We start from the raw sequence: 17,811 nt of genomic DNA on the forward strand, positions 1-17,811 counted from the left end.
CATTTAACAAGCAAACTCTCACCACCATGCACAAAAGTATGAACATGGAAAATCATTTGACTTGCATGAAGTGATTTCTACAAGCACAGAAAACAGTGCTATGTTTTTGGTATTCTGTCTGCTCTACAAATGTCTTGCTACAGTGCTTGTTGAAATTGTGTTATATTTCCCTAGTGCATTAGCTCCATTTCACATTTTGGAAAAAAAAAAACCCTTTCTGTGTATGTGATAAAAAAAAAATCCTTGCTGGTGGTGAAGTGTGGTGTGATGGTAGTGCATTGGTGGTTCACTGCACAGTGAAATAGCAGGGCCAAATGACAGCATAGATTCCAGCTGGCTGGTAACATGCAGCTGCTGACACGTTCTCAATTCATTCTATTTGTAATGTCCTCTGCCTCTAACGCCTTGCTAGAGTCGACATTCAGACTAAACTCCTCTTCAAAATGACCACACAGACAAGAGGGTTTGACTTCACTCCCTTTACTTAGGCCAGTTGAAGTAGGGTAAAACTGAGAAAACAACATAAAATGCTCTTAGAAATCAAAGACAAGGACAAATACACAATAACAGTACAAATGACTTGTTTAGCCAAAAGCGTTAGCGAATCCTCTCTTTACAAACATTTCTATGAAATGTTTTCTATTCAAGTAGATTTTGTTCATTAGTAAGGATGGAACAGAATTACATACCGACAATGCCCTTACAGACCATCTTAAGGGAGACAATTGTTACTACAGCAGAGAACAGGAGAAGTCTTTTCTCCAAACAATAGCATGCACTTTCTGATGACATCATAGAACAGAGACAAATTTGCGCACGTTACACCAGGTCATGCCAGAAGGAGGCACTAAAGAGCAACTTTCTCAGGGAAAATCTATTTAAACAGAACACAGTTACATGGTGACAGAACACTATTTGTCATTATATCTTTTGGGGATTTTCTTAAATTACAGGTATACATCCCAAAACATAAGCAATAGTTGAGATGACTAAATGTTATCGCACATGACTAATGGGTTTATATTTATTATTTCTTCTTTTAGGCAATGCACAGGGTCAAGAATGTTTTACCAGTGTTTACAAATGTTGTTTTTAAACGTCATTTGCCAGTATTGCTTTTTGCATTCTAACAATCAAGAAATGCAGTCACGGTATGTCTGGAACAATCACCATCACTTAGTTCCTATTCTGCTGGCACCATCTAGCCTGGAGAAGGGCCAAAAAAGTGTGGATTCTAAAGATGTATGCAGTATGGCTGAATGCTCCCCTAATCACATCTCTAGAAGGTGTTCAGGAAAAAATATTCTCTTACTCTCTGTTACTTCTTCAGAAAGTAAAGACATCTGTAGGCCCATTTATCTGTGTTCACTGTGTTTGTGGGTTATATAGCCTACATGTAAATGTCTTCTATTATAGAGGAGTGGGAGGAAGTTCATGTACAGTAGGCTGGTCTGTTACCTGTAGACAGCATTGTGTCTCCAGGAGACAGACTCAGTGATATAGCCTGTGAAGCAGTTCTGTGTATCCACGAGGGGCTGCTGTCATAGGAATGGATTCTTTAAAACATGCTATGACCAGCAACACTTGTACTATGGTAGAAAGTGCCACAGCATGGAATTCACTCATGCAATAGTGAAGTATTTCAGGACTAGGTTAGTGATATGATAAAAAAAAATTGTCCATCAGCACATCTGTTAGCTGATGGGCACGTTCTTTGAAAGCCCAGCCTGGGATTATATTAGACCTTGCAGCTCTGCAAGGGTTAACACACTGCACACCGCTAACATGAGTCATATATATATTACAGAGTTTTTGCAACTGCTTTGTTTTTCATGCATTTTCAAAGGTCACAGATATATTTCCTTTTTTAGGATTACTCTTACAAACATACAGTACATAAGAAGCTGGTGAGGTATTAACAGTATGAAAGGAAGCTGTTGTAGCTCTGTTTTTATTATATTTGTGGGATATAGGGGTTTGGGTTTGAAATGGATTCCTTATCAGAATCAGAAAACTTTATTGATCCCTAGGGGAAATTATAACATAATTATAATAATATTATTATATAATAATATAATAATAAGTGCTTATTAATGAATTGCAAAACATTTCCACATTAATAAAGACTAGTTATAGTTCACTACAACACCCTACATTTTTTGGAGTTTGGGAAGCTACAGCTTTTTTTGTTATTTTTTTGTTATCATGCCTCTGTGTAACATACTGACACGATTTAATCTTTCCTCGAATTTCTTTGAGTCTCACTGAGTATACAGCACCAGTGGCTAGTTTTCACCTGTGAATTTCTCACTTTTCATAGACTTCCAATCTCTTTGTCTGTCTCTGTCTTTCTCTTTCCCTTCTGTCTTAGAAACACTCATCATGAACAACAGCACACATTCCTATTTTCAATTATTCTGGCTGAGGGCAATATGTTTTAATGATGAGCTGATTCTCCAAGTGCAGTCTCCAGCTTTACCAGCCTGAGCAGCAATGCCTTTTGCACATGTCAGGGTCGGGGCCTAGTTGTAATCTGAGGCTCATTACAGCTGGTGAGGCCAAGAGCAGAAACGGAACACAACATCTCCCTGCAGCGCTGAATTACTTTTCCACCACCGGGTTCCCCTCTCTCTCGCTCAGTGTTGCTCTCCTTGTCTCAGCTGCTTCACTGTTTGTCTTTGATCTCTCTCTTTCCTGTCTTATTCCCTCCCTCCTCATCTCTCTCAATCTCAATACCTTGTTCTCCCCATCTGCTTCTCCATTTATTTCTCGGTGTCTTTTTCTTGCTCTCTCTCTTCTTTTTCCCTTCGTTCTGTCTCAGCACTCATTGGGGAGTGCAGTGGGTTTTGAGGCTAGTTTTATTGAGTTTACTCAGGGTCCTGGAAAGGACTATTTACCAATAAGGTCATGATGAGGTATACCAAGTCTATGAGCAAATCCTCAAATCTCTCTCAAACCATCTGGTGTGTGTGTTTTTATGTGGAGTTGCTTGTTTATTATATGTGTTCATTTTTTCTAGTCCTGAATATTAGATTTCTAGATCCTTCACAGAAGAAGGTTTATCTCACATATTGAGAGGTAAGCTTAGTACTGACAGAACTGTGAATAACCTTGTTAAATAGATACTGGACTGCATCTAAATTACAGCACTACAGTTTTCATACATTTAGTAAATCGGAGATGTAAATTATTCATTGTGAAACTTTTCTGCAGTCAGGGGATGCATGAAAAAATGAAGCCAATGTGGAAGTGTCAAAAACTACAGTTCGTCGAAAGGCCACTCGAGGCTCGCTCCAAAAGCAAATCAGTCCTCATACACTTCCATATTAAAATGCCCTACTTTATTCTATCAGTAAAATATCAGTAAAAGCATGTTTATATTATTGAAAGCACTATTAGTACAAAGTGTATTTGCACTGAATGATACAAATACAGTTTTGAGTTCCATGGATAATTTCCACATTCATAAAGACTGTGTGGTGGGTAAATGTTTTTTATAATTCAACCATCTGGATACTAATGTTAGGGGTGTGGCTGCTTTGATTACCAGCTCTCCTCAATCATGGCTAGTAAGGTTATCTTTATAAATCTGGTACCATTTATCTGACAAGAACTGTGGTTTGCTGTGTTGTACAGACATTTGTGCTTCGGTTTTGGTGAGCAAAACCATAAAAATAGTGTGATTATGTTGGTAAGAAAAACCAAGATTATATTGTAACCACTGTATTTCTGTCCTTATGTAATGCCTTAAAAATAATCACAGAAAGTCAAAATAATCAGTTTAAAGCAATATTTTGAATTACAGAATGAACATATAAAAGGACTTCTTCTGGATAGCTACATTTTAAGAGTTTTGGCCTTTTTGCTTTTTCATTTTCCACCACAAATATTTAAATAAAACTTTCCTCTGTGTCTGACAGATAGATATGTAGGATTATGTTGAAGAGAGAAAACTTTTCCTGACTCCTTAGGGTATATACGGATAATTTATTCTTTACGGGGATTTGTGTCTATCAAACAAGAGTGAAATGTTATCTAAGAGAAGTATATCTGGGAGGAATTTATTCAGCTGTAACTGATCCATTCCCTTTCTGAGCCACTTTTTGACGTTCTTTGATATAATAGAAGAGTGGAGGAACTGACTAGTGTGGGTAGCTTTTGAATGTTTGAATGCATGAACCCTCTGTGTCAGAATAAAGATAGTAGACTTTCTTCAATATTCATGGACTGAAAACATGATGGGCTATTTGAAAATGAAAAGCCGGCCCTGTAGAAAAATATTGAGAGAAAAGCTGAAATATCCTATAAAATGAAACTGTAGCCCTTCGCAAAGACATCACAATAGGTTTTCTTGAGGAATTTCTCTGGCATTATACTGTACATTGGAAAACTTTAACTCAGACTCGATTGACTTTAATCCAGTCTCTCTGATTTGCTTCCATTAATGCAGCTTGTTCAAAATGTTGCCAAATGTAGCATGTAGAAATGATTTTTATTGTTGCAACCAAAAAGTTATATTATTGAACAGTGCATATTAAAAAGAGATTACACTGTCAGTAATTAGGGATGGGTATGTTTAGGTTTTATCCGATACCAGTACCAAACCGGTACTTTTGAAATGGTGCCGGTGCTTAAACGGTGCTCGAACCGGTGCTTAAAGAATGGAGAACACAAAATTGGTCCAAAAACCTCTCATGTTCAGCTGATTTTTTGTAAAAAGGTAACAATGTTAGCCTTTTCTGCAGGTGTAGGGGGTTTATGGTATCACTCTTGGCTGGAAGCCGTGCTTAAACAATGGAAAAAACACAAACTTTGTCCAAAAACCTCTCATGTTTAGCTGTTTTCCACTTTTTCTTTGGTCATTTTAGCCTTTTTGGCCAGGGTGAAGGGAGTATCTGCCATCAAACAAGAAGACAGCCGCATGTAACTACAAAGGTGTTTGCTAGTTCACCTTACATGCATTAATTTAATAACGTGGTTAGCTTACACACGAACAACATTAAGCTACTCACTCAGAGAAGAACGGCTGCTGCTGCCATCATCATCCGTCATCATTTCTGCTACACTGGCAGGGCTAGGGGCCAGGACTCTACTCTTAGGGTTTTTGGGGGATGTTGCTAACTCCGGGTCCGATAACAGGCAACCCACCCGCGGTAGATGTGCTCGATGTGAGGTCTCGCAGCAAGCTATCAAATATGGTGCATTTCTTGGCTTTTAACAAAATGCTATACGTCGCCAGGTGTTTCATCAGATTCGAGGAGTTACCTCCTTTGCACAGTATCACCTTAAAGCACTTGTTGCAGGCTGCTGAGTTTGCATCTTTTGCTGTGGAGTACAGCCAGAATTTGACCGCTTCGCCTTGGGCATTTTTAATCTGTAGCTCTGCTCTAAAAGAACGTACGTACCTGGGCCCGCCTACTATCCTCGGAAAGGTAAAATGATTGGCTAGAATCCAAAGTGTATGACATCTCAGGAAAAAAAAGCACCAAAATAAAGCACCGAAATGTGCGCTGCTTTTCGGTCTGGTTACTACCGTTTATGTCAGAACCGGTGCCATAATGGCACCAGATACCGGTACCCATCCCTATCAGTAATCTTCTACACTAAAGGTTGTGGACTCAACTATACTATAAAGTGGCTTAAATCTTAAAGCTTGGATCCGACCCAGATGGACTGCAAATGGGTTTCCCCCCCCTCCTATATACGTTATATTATCATACAACAACATGCACATTGAATCAGTCAATATGAGATGCAAAATGTTATCAAGTTGATGTCTGTTGTTGACATACTGTTGCATGCTAACACAGATTTTATTTGAACATAACCCTCATAGTTTAATAGTGATCGTATTTGTTTTAAGCAACAAATTTGTAACTTCAAGATCAAACGTTTTCTGTTACTGGCATGGAAACAGTTTCAAATTCATAAATTAATAATCATATTTCTTCTAGTAACTGTTTCATAACAGTAATATGGTAGTTTAAATATATGTACAAAGACATAGATGGCCCACATCAGCTAAATTAGACCTCATTATTAAAAACGTTGTTGTTTAGTGATGTATCAGCCTATTAATAAATTTATACCACAATTTTAAAGCAAAAAAGAAAAAAAAAACTTTACTACAATGAGGCTGTTCACTTTTGTTGTCTGTCTTTTACATGTCATTGAACCTGTTTGAAAGGGTGCACAAATAATGCCTGTTTCTGTTTTGCTGAAGTGAACATGAAGTGTAAACTGTCTTCTTGTCTTTCTGAAGCAGGTCACAATTTGTGCCACAGCTGTCACCCATCTGGCTTGTGTGATACCTTGCCAGGATATGTCTTAAGCATTACACCAGTACAATATGTAAAACAAATGCACGTGTCTCCCCCTGTAAAAACATCAAGGAAGCTGGTGATATTTTGAAGAACCTCTATAATGTTATACAGAAGCAATAATTCCTCTGTCAGCGGCAGATTTTTTTTTCTTTTTCACTACCAAAATATTAATAGAACTAATAAGTTCATACAGTGGCAAGCATAATCATCAGCAACTACACACACAGTGCTGTTATCTAATCAGCAGCAGTCTCATATTGTGTGCAGGCAGATTGATTACCAGAGGAGTGGGGCCAATATTCAAGATTTTTTGCTCAGTGCCCCAAAACACTGATTTTTGTGACCACTGCTAATTTTAAGATAATGTCTTCCACTTTTATATGTCCTCAGTTAAATTACATACTTGAAAATGTAGATGTGTGTATCTGTTTTGACTCAGCAGGAATAATATTAAACGAGTAAAAAAAAGAAAGCAAAATTGATATTTTAAAGCTGCATCCTTGGAGGACCACCCAGAGAAGCTTGATTTCTGCTTGAAGATTTGAACAAATTAAGTTTCTTGATCTTCCATGCTGTAATTACTATTCTGAAGTGCAATCACATAATACATCATGATTAGGGAAGCAGATGTTGCAGTTGTTTCTATAATGCAGGTTTGTATCTCATTGAAAACCTTCAGCTCAACAGATAAAAAAAAAGGTACATCAGTAAAAATACAGAGTCCCTCCTGTATGATATATTCTGTGGTTCAGTGTTGATGGCAGGTTTTCCCTGTGTCTCTATTATGCAACTCTGCAGCAAGAGAATTTGAGAAAAAAACACACTGTACTCTTCACAGTCTACTATTGAATATTTAAACCAAATGTTATTTTAAACATTCAAATTTTGAATCTGAAAGAACCAATAAGATCAAATAAGCAAATATTGTAAATTATACAACGTGTATATTATTTTGGAGAGGAAACTGTATATGTAGTACTAATGACGGTGGAAATTTTCTAGTAAAGATTTTCATGGATGAAGAGACCAGAGGCCAAAACAAGATCAGGTCAGAATGGTGGGAAGTTAGCCAGCTATAGTAGTTCCAGGTGTGATAAAAAAAAAGAAGAAATGCCCAAGAAGTACAACAAGCTGTCCACATCTGAAGCCTGCCCTTGAAGAGGGTATACCAGAGAGATAGAAGATGGGAGAATAAACCAGGGAACAATACAACAGCAGCAGCCCCAGCAAAGCTGGAGATAAAGCAATACGGGAAAAGCATATGGGAGAAGGATGTAAGACATAACAACAGTGGCTAGTAGATCAAGAACAGACCATAGCAACCTCCGTGAACAGGCTCCAGTAACCTTCACAGTGGCAGACATCCAAAAAAGGGTCTCAAGCATGAAGATTCGGACAGCATCAGGCCCAACTGGATATCTATGCCTACTGACTAAAGAAGCTTATTGCACTTCATGAACATCTGGCACCACAAATAAACTAGCTGGTAATGGATGAGACACCCAGAATGCCTAATTGAAGCCTGGACAGTCCTGATCCCCAAGTATCCCCCCCCCAAAAAGACCACTCTCATCCAACTACCATCTAATAACCTGCCTCATTGCAACATGGAATCTCCCATCAGGCATCATAGCGGGTAAAATGAACAGGGACTTGACTCAATACATGACACAGAAAGGACACAGAAAGGAATTAGCAGAAACACCAGAGGAGCAAAACATCGGCTACTGGTAGATAGAGCAATCACTCGAGACCATAAGACCACATTGCACACTGCTTGGATTGACTACAAGAAAGCTTACAACTCAGTGTCTTACACATGGATCCTGGAATGCCTAGAACTATACATTAAGAGCCTTCATCTGGAATTCCTTGGGGATGTAGTGAACAACACTAGGGGCCACACGACATTGTTTAACTTATCCACACTTCTAAGATGTATTGCAATGACATCGGTCATGACTGGAGAAGTGTTGTCAGATTCAGATACTAGCAAAGAGGATAGGTAGTCAGAACTTATGGTACTGCACTACCAGAAGGCAAGATTGCAGACATTGAGGACAGCTAGAAGTATGTGGAAATCCCACTGGCAAATGGGAACCATGAAGAGGCTGCTAGGAAAGCTGCAACCCTTAAATATCTTCAGAGAGTAAGGCAAGACCTGAATGGGAAGAACAGAGATCTGACCAATCAACAACTATGTCCTGCTGATCGTTAGAAACCCTGCTGGGTTAATAAGCTGGCCAAAGGATGAGATAGAAGCCACTGACATCAAGACAAGAAAACTCCTTAACATGCATGGAGGGTTTCACCCCAAGTCCAGCACCTTGAGACTGTACACTAAGTGGAAGGAAGGTGGCCAAGGACTAATGAGTGTCAGAACCACTACCCAGTATGAAACAAAAAGTTGATACCATAAGTGTAACAACATAAGTACAGATAATGACCGCCCAGGTGGGTAAGTGGGGAAATTATTTGTTATACATGTTAATATATAAATGTCTATGTAAACTGTATTTGATATGTTAAGAAAAAGAACAGTCGGGTCATATGATGATATTTGTCACATTAGACAATCCAGTCCCAGATTTTTATTTTATTTTTTAATAGCTACAATATTTAGCTAGGAGCAACTATTTAGTACATTTATCTGTCTTGTATTGCATCTCTTGTTTATTGAACTGCCAAAGCTGATAATACAAAAAATCATTAATTTCATTTTTTTTTTTTTAAATAAAAAAAGTACGTAAGAAACAAACAAAAAAATAAAATAAAATCAAGCAACTGCAAGACTTTTAATAGGAGAAATAGTACAACAAGCATCAGAAAAAAGTAGAAAAAATGGTGTGGGTATTTTGGTCATATGACCACTACAAGAAAGGCCACTTTATGGTCTATTTCAGGTGTGCCACTCCCTCTGTGTTAGAGAATGGACCAGAACAAAACAGTTGTCTGGTGCTTTGAGCTCCCACCCTGTTCCTGCACGAGACTATATTCCACACAGCAGGCTGTGAAATCATTTTGGTCTCCCTCGGAAGAGAGCCCCCCATGCAGAAATCCATAAATTCATGAGCATCTACCATCCACACATGAAACGAAAGGATGTGGTGGAAAAAAGAAAAAGAGTATGACAGAGAGGAAAGAGAGAAATACAGTGAAAGAGGAAAAGAAGGAGAGGCAAACAGACAGGAGGACACTGCAAAAGAGGAGAAGAATAAAAACTGGACAGGCAGAGCAAAAGAGAGGAACAAAAAGGAAAAGAGACAAATGAATGCTGAGGAGCAGGGTGAGTGCTTGGAGGGACCCAGCATGAGTCTAGTTTGAACCCCCGACCGATTCAGCACCGGAAGACACAGTCATAGGAAAATCAAAATTCTTTGGTTGCTTTCACATGCACACACAAACATGCATACATCCTATGACACACACTAACACAGAAACACATTATTAAGAGGACCTTTGAGCATGCACTCTGCTTTTGATGAGCTTACATATTCTGATGTTCATGTACATGCACAAGCACACTTGCACACACAGCTGCTGTGTTTCTTAATTCAAGCAAAATTCTCACTCCCTAACTCCCTGGTAGCTCTCAGCCTGCCTGCCCTTTTAGCTCTCCCATGTTTTTGCACTTCCACTTACTTTCCTGCATTCCAACCCCAAAGTGTGCCAAAGCTAACATATTTGCAAAGATTATTTTAGAAATACAGACAAATAAACTACCCTGTTAAAAAAAATGGAAGTGCTTTATTACTTCATTAAAATATTGTAGCTTAATAGATTACCTTTAATTACTTTTCTAAAAATTTAAATAGGGCAATATGGCAGAAAAGTTAGGCTGTAAATGCTTCCTCAAGATTGTTGTCAGGAATATTGATGTCGGTATTATTCAGTATTGTTCAACTGCCAACTGAATAGAACCTAATGGTGCTGAACTTAAATTAGTCCCAGCGGCTATGCTGACACATATTGCCTGGAAATTTGCCAAAAAGAGATATTCCGGAAAGAAAAGATAGAAAAAAGATGAAAAGCAACACAATGAATATTAAATTCTTCATATAAAATCCTCTTCATAAGGATCATAGCATATATATGTGTAAATGTCTGTATATACCCCATCTCCAACTTACTGGGTATTTAAATCTGTGTTTTTTTAAACCCCATTTATTACAGATTCTAATTCTGCTGCTTTTCATATATATTATGTTAATTTCATTATTCCCCTATGAAGAAATCATAGTAGCAGCAATAGCTAGCAATTGCTACTACTATGATATTATGAGCACTATTAAGCTCTCTGTTTGCGTTTGACTTTCTTTCCAGTGTTATGCTAAGTGTATGTAACCTGTAAATAGTCACCAAACGGTCAGCAAGATTTGCATCCATGATCCTGTTCCAGTCACCACTAAATACAGACTTAAGACTTTGAAAAAGAACCACAAGCCTAACAAAAACTGATTGTAGGGCAGGTTCTAATACATACAGTTTTTGAAACCAGTATATGCTCATACAATCTCATTGTAACTTTCAGTACCTGCTTTATTTACCTTTGAAAGTTAATTATGTATGTATCTAGTTGCTACCCTACACAAATTTCTCTTAACAGAGTATATGTAGTTGAAGTGCAGTAAGAACAAAACATTAAGTAGCCTATGTAGATATCGCATCTGCACCCTGGACTGCAAGTTTGATATACCCAGAATACCTTTGTTATCTGGCTTAACCCACCTTAACATTTGTGGTAGTCACACAAAGGTGTTTATCAACTTGAGAAGTTAAAACAGGGTATATCAATCTAGCTAGGAGTATCTTCATGTGACAGGAGTGGTGCTGCCAGCATCTGACCACTCACAAAAAAATGGCTAATGTCTAGCGATTCATTTTACAAAGGAAGTAAACTTTGATGTAACCCCTTCATATTAGAAAAATATGAAGTGGTTAAACACATAATACGGATATAAATAAACCATGGCTTGATATTCATGTAATAAAAGAATAATGAGATAACAAATTTTACTTCAGTTTAAATTGTAATTCTAATACTAAGCTTGAATTACTCAAATTATCAACAGGAACATGAACAGAAGCAGAGAAAAAAAACAGCTTTATTTTCTGTTGTCTAAATTGTAGAGAGTGACTTTGCCTCTAAACAGAAAATGAATAGGTAGAAGTGTTAAAGTGGGATGCAGTGTGCAGGGCAGCTCTAAAATCAGCTGTAGTGGCTGAGGAAGGGAAAAAGAATCACAACTCACAATAATTTCTATTGAGAGCTCCAGTAGGTTTTCTTTGTGTATTGGTTGTGATCAGCTGTTCAGGGCTACTGCTGCTCTGACGTTTACTACTCTTTGTGGATTTATACAACTGAATTTAACAAGATGTAAGCAGGTGATGCCTGGATTTTAAACGTAATTGTTACACCTGGTAGAGCAGCCACACTGATCATTTTATTAAAGATGAAAGAATTTAGAGAGTTTGTAACTCTCAGTGTTCGTTTGACTTTGGGACCTGTAGTGGAGTTTGGACCCGGAAATGGCTAATGACATCAGACTTAATGACTGGATTATGTGGAAAAAAAGAAGAGGGGCAGACTTTCCAAAGACAGCAAGTGTAGTGGTACAGGGCAAGTACACAGTTAGACGGGTGAGCCGGATTTAAATGCATTTGTATCGGGGAAAAAGTGGAGAAACAAGTGGAAATATAAAATGAGCAGCATCTTGGCCGCATTTCAATCATATTAGAAACTGCAAAGCTGAGTGGAGAATCTTTTCAAATTAGAAGCCTGCTAAAGTGATATTCATTTTTATTTTCAAACTTGGCTTCAGACAAAAGGTTTCAAACTTGTCCAGCTTCAATCTCATGTGTGTTCCCCCTAGTAGTATTAAATGCATAAAGGCTTTTATGAACTGGCTTTTATTTGACTCCGCTCTCTAACCAGTGTTCCTCCCTGTCCAGGATGTGTACATCCTCATCATTAAAATAGTGTCCACTGGCCTGTAGGTGTAAATAAACTGCAGAGTCCTGGCCTGACGAGGTAGCTCTTCTGTGTTGTGCCATCCGCTTCGCCAAAAGTTGTTTGGTTTCCCCGTTGTATAAATCCTGGCAATCCTCCTGGGCACTTAACAGCGTACACTATGTTACTCTGTTTGTGTCGGGGGACCCGATCCTTGGGTTGGACCAATTTTTGGTGCTTCAAAAGCCACACAGTGTTTAGAAAAAATGCATCTCAGCTGTTCCGATACTCCTGACACATACGGGATCACTACAGGTTTTCGCTTAGGCAGCGGTTGTCCTTCTCTCCTGGATCGCCTGGAGCTTTCTTTTGCCGCCTTCCCAGCTTTGACAAAAGTCCGGCTGGGATAACCACATTTACTCAGGGCCTTCTTGATGTGATGTTCTTCTGCTTCCCTGGCCCGCTGTGTCTGTGGGAATGGTGTTCGCTCTGTGTTGTAGTGTAGGTGGTGTTCCAGTGTAGGATAACAACGCCCTCTTTTCTTCTTCTTCCATATACAAATTGGCCACGATCAGTGTTGGTCAAGTTACTTGAAAAAAGTAATCAGTAACTAATTACTGATTACATCCCCCAAAAAGTAATCCCGTTACTTTACTTATTACTTATTTTTAAAAGTAATTAATTACTTAGTTACTTAGTTACTTTTTAAAAACATGATTTACAACCTGAATAGGTGATAAAGCGATAGATCTTTCAGCCCAATTCTACTGTTTCTGCATAATCCATCATACAAAATGTAATCAAATGGAAAAGTCTCTTTTTTTAAAACTTGTTTTATCAGTTTTAATCTTTTAACTTTATGCATCAAGCAAAAATTAAATTATATGCAACATTCTCTGACTTGAAGAAATTAGTTTAACATTTAAACCTATTTTCTGCACATTCCAGCACATAAAATAAAATTTTTTTGTGTTTACACTCAGTCTTTCAAATACATGCAAGTAAAACACAGCAGAAAATAAATAAAATCAAAGACTAGCGGTCCTGTTGCTCTAGTTTCACCTGTAAAGCAGGACTGGGGTAGGCGGAGGTGTGCTCTGGTGCAGGTGTGCCGCAGCGGTCAGTGGAAGAATCTGCGAGTTTCTCTGTAAATTTCCCATTATGTCGTTGCGCACTCGGTGCTTGTTTAGGGGTTTTTTTTTGCTGTAAAAAGAAGTTTTCTTCCCACGCACAACGGACACTAATGCTTTTGTCACTTTTTATGGAATCAAACTCAAAGTAAGGTCAGTACTTCCACGCTTTAAACGCTGCACGCTCATACTCTCTCCCGCACTCGATATATTATCCATTGTTGATCTGCACACAGCTGTTGTCACGAACGTCGCACTCGCTTACGTCATTGTCATGAGACATTCCCGCAAAAAAATCACGGTTTTAGTAACGCAGTAACGCAGCGTTCCTATGGGAAAGTAACGGTAATCTGATTACCGTTTTTGCAATAGTAATCCCTTACTTTACTCGTTACTAGAAAAAAGTAATCAGATTACAGTAACGCGTTACTTGTAACGCGTTACTGCCCATCTCTGGCCACGATGAATGAAACTGGGGAAACCATGGCACACCCATGTTTCTGCCTATAGAACTGACCCTTGTATGTGAAGTAGGTGGAATGAAGACACAGTTCCAAAAGCAAAAACACTTGGTCAATGCTGAGAGTGGTCCTGTTGCTGAGATTGGGGTCATCCTGTAATCTCTTACGAACTACCTCCAACGCTTCCGACCAAGTTGATCATACAGACAATCGGTCTTAAAGGTTTAACCTGTTTATATATCTTCGGTAAAGCATACAGACTTGGTGTAGATTCCCCTGGGTATAGCCTGTGGTATGAGGTCTGGTCGATAGCCTTGTCTTGCTCTAACTGCTTCAGGCAGTCTATCATCCTCTTCCTGTAGTCACTTCCTGGGTCTTGTTTCAGGGGCTCATAAGTATTTTCGTCACTGAGCAGTGACAAAATTTTCTCATGATAGACTTTCTGGTTTAGCAATACTGTGCACCTACTCTTGTCTGCAGGAAGGATGATAATGTTGTTGTCATTACTAAGGCACTCTCCTCACCATGGAGGAGAGTGCCTTCCCCTCCTCCATGGTGATGTTGGATGCTGGGGGCTTTGCATTGCTGAGACAGGCCAACACTTTTGTCCGTAGTTGCACTGCTTCCACTTCTGCAATATTGTTGTTTCGAATTGCTGTTTCTGTGGCTGTGATCAGCTCCACTAGCGGGATTTGTCTTGGCGTGACAGCAAAATTCAACCCTTTAGCAAGGATGTTTTTCTCTGTTTGGGTGAGCTGTCTGTCAGACAAATTCTTCACCCACTTGTCCACATCCTTGGTGTCGCATCCTTCTCTCTTCTGGCCGCTGAGGACACTCAACGTAATGTGCTGTGGTTTCCGACGTACAACATTAAGTCAAACTTACTTGTTGTACGTTGTTAGCAGTGATGGGAACAACGGCGTTACTAATGGTGTTACTTTTTTCAGTAACGAGTAAACGAACTAATTACTACTTCTATCATTACAACGCCGTTACTGTTACTAACAAGAAAATGCGGTGCGGTCGCGTTACTATTTTTCAACAAACAGACGGTTGAAGCTGTCTTCAGCTTACCACATCTTATATCAGTTGCACGGAAGTAGCTGTAAGTAATCTGGGCGCTACAGCTTTAAGCAGCCTTGTGCACTCCCGTGGGCGGCAATCACTTTCTAGCAGACAATCACTTTTTGGCACAACACCTGGAGCTAAGGGGCAAACAATCGCAAGAGTGCTGCTGTTTGACTGAGGAAGAATAAAGTAGTCGTGGTAAGCCAATCACATGACCACTTCAAGATGACAAAGCAACAAGGTGATATATACCAGTTTTTAAATTGTGTTGATAGGCCACGTAAAACCAGAGTCATGATAAACAATATATACACGGCGTTTTTTCCTCAATAGTTTCGTCATGTCTAACATCTAAGGACAGCGCTAGCAAGCACTCTCTGCTGACCAAAAAACAAAAAAAACCTGCCCTTTGTTGGTGGAAAAATTTACCATGTCAACCAATCAAAAATGATATGGCAACATGACATTTGGTTGTTTAGGAAGAGGGGGAAGTTTGAGGCGTGACAGCGAGAAAGCGAGAGAGAGAGAAGGACAGCAGAAAAAGAGAGAGAGCGAGTTTTGAGATGTGAGAGATTTGTGATGTTTAGCATGTTTGGAGTGTGTAGTTAATGTGTTGTCTTGTGTAGGTAGTGTGTAGTGTTGTGGATAGTTTTGTGTTGTGTGTCAGAACAATGAGGCAACTGCTGTCTCCAGGTAAAAAACAGGAGTGATGCGCCTCCTGCTGTCAGACCTGCAGGTATCAGGCTATGATGTTCTCCTTTATAGTGGACAGAAAATTTTGCAGTGGCACAAATAATTTGTGTGGCATCTTATTGAATGCAGAACACCTGATTGTTATGTAAATAGTTTGAAATGGTTATTTAAAAATGGGTAAAAGGTAAAGGGCTGTAAATAACTTTGTTGTTTGCAAAAGTTATGAAATATGATTCATTAATGTTTGTGGTTGTTATAGTAAAAAATATTACTTTTTCTACTCTGATTTTATGTTTTTTGTCTAATTTTAGATCAATTGTGTTAATACAGTATGTCAAAATAAAAACATAACTGTAAATTCAGATTCTTGAGGTTGTGCTGAAATGGATGATACCAAACAAGGCAAAGTAAATAGTTTTTAAAGGTGAAATGTAGAGGTAAAATCAAAAGTAGTTAAAAATGGCAAATTATACCCTGGACCCCAGAGGGTTAAACAATTTTTTAAAAAGTAACCCAATAGTTACTTTTCAAGTAATTAATTACTTTCAGAATCTTGTAACTCAGTTACTAACTCTGTTACTTTTTTGAAGAAGTAACTAGTCACTATAAGTAATTACTTTTTGAAAGTAACTTGCCCAACACTGGTCGTTAGTATGAAGGAACTGACCTCCCAGCCCATTGTTCCTTCAGTGGGCTGGTTTCAGTCATTATGCAAATGTACTGTTTATAAGATTGGGGAAACCTGCTGTCAGCTGGGACTGAAGAAGTCACTTGGATGAGTGACGAAAGGTTTCTCCCACTGAAAACGCTACGCCCAGATGAACAGAACCAACTTTTGGAGATTTACAGCTTTTCCTACCAATAAAAACCTCACTTATGGCCATTCATACTACACAAAGCAAATAAGCAATGAACAATTAAAGTTTCTATTTTTCACTTGCTTCTATAGAAATTTCTTTTTTTATGACTACACTCTTCCACTGAAAACGGTACAACCAGATGAACAGAATCAACTTTTTAGGTTTTATGACTACAGTTAAAAAAACAAAAACAAAAACGATAACGGGACAATGAACAACCAGAACATTTTCTTTAATATTACACATTTATTTCTTACAACTTATGTCCAGAGAGTCATGCTAACAGATTAGATATGTAACTTCTTTACACTCACAGAAAGTGGAGTTTCACTGGTCCAACCCACTTAATGTAACCAAAAAACGCTTGCCCCCTTCCCGGATCCCTATTTCTTTTGTATGTTTGTCACACTTAAATGTTTCAGATCATCAAAAAAATTTTAATATTAGACAAAGATGCAGTTTCTAAGTGAAGGTGATTATTGCTAAGAGGAAAAAACTGATTGCCCCCTAAACTTAATAAGTAGTTGGGCCACCCTTAGCAGCAACAACTACAATCATATATTTGCGATAAATGGCAATCAGTCTTTTCCAGGAATTTTTGCCCACTCATCTTTGCAGACTTGTTGCTAAGTGTCAGGGTTCTGTGTGGCTGGTCTGGTTGTGGCACTCACCTTTTTCGCCTTGGGGGATGTCTGGATACCTGTGCCTCCTCGGATCCCTCACCCTCTATCTACTTACCTGATGCTCCTTCTGGCTGATTGCCCCTGACACCATTTAAGGTCTTGGTGGAATGCTATTCCTCGTTGGATTGTTGTACTATTCTCAGTTAGTGTAGCCTGGTTCTCTATTGTATTCCTCTTTGTGTCACCTGGTTCTCTGGCTAATCGTTGCTTTTCCGTCTCCCCTGCACAGACCTCCCTGGACCCCAGCCTGCCTTCCCTGGACACAGGGAAGGCAGTAAAGACAAGTGTGAGGAGTGTCTTTTCCCCAGCCCTGGACCTACCCTAGGAATCCCTGGACCCCAATTCCCCCTCTCAGCCAGGGCCGGTGTGGCCGCCAGGCAGAGTGAACCCAAAGTGCAGATTCAAACACAGATATTCAGAGTGTGAAGTGAAGTAATTTATTTACAATGACGAGAGAGCACAGGCACTAATGAGATGTGCGGGGAGTTATTTACAGGGGAGTGCGTGGGGGGCTATATACAACAGTGCGACAATACTATTTAGAAAACGTAGAAACTATGGCTAAACAGAGCAAATTATAAATAAGAACTAGAGCAGGGATCTATGACTGTGAATACGGACTCCAAGCACTTGGGGGTCATGG

General features: G+C 39.0%; 1 pseudogene; it reads right to left on the bottom strand.

The window, feature by feature from the left end:
• Nucleotides 1–17,259, bottom strand: part of LOC146377289 (uncharacterized) — a 38,466-nt pseudogene extending 21,207 nt beyond the window's left edge.
• Nucleotides 17,260–17,811: the final 552 nt, after the last annotated feature.

Source organism: Perissodus microlepis, chromosome 11, assembly GCF_051167445.1.
Source record: "Perissodus microlepis isolate ML-2025 ecotype Zambia chromosome 11, ASM5116744v1, whole genome shotgun sequence".
Classification (NCBI taxonomy): domain Eukaryota; kingdom Metazoa; phylum Chordata; class Actinopteri; order Cichliformes; family Cichlidae; genus Perissodus; species Perissodus microlepis.